Raw genomic sequence first — 321 nt, 5'->3', positions numbered from 1 at the left:
ATTTTTTTATTTTTATTTCACAGAAATAAATTTTCTAGTCTAGCTATGCAAATTGTACTAAAACTTCTCCTTTTAGTAAGCTTTCCAACAGTATGCTCACTTTAAATTTATAACGTATTGTAAAAAACAAACTTAGATAAAGAAAGGAAGGAGAGCGTGTGATGTGATGAATAAAATAACTAAAAAAAACATTTTTTAACGTTGTAACTTGTTTTATCTTTTGTTTATTGTTTTTGTAATGAAGCACTAAACTCAGGTTTTGTTTTATAATTGTATATTGTACAATGACTTTGTACAAGACTTCATCTTATATATATATAT

The sequence above is a fragment of the Halyomorpha halys genome, unplaced genomic scaffold, assembly GCF_000696795.3.
Source record: "Halyomorpha halys isolate HHAL.00 unplaced genomic scaffold, Hhal_1.1 Scaffold997.1, whole genome shotgun sequence".
Classification (NCBI taxonomy): domain Eukaryota; kingdom Metazoa; phylum Arthropoda; class Insecta; order Hemiptera; family Pentatomidae; genus Halyomorpha; species Halyomorpha halys.
The sequence above is the reverse complement of the archived record's forward strand: the minus strand, read 5'-3'. Positions refer to the sequence as shown.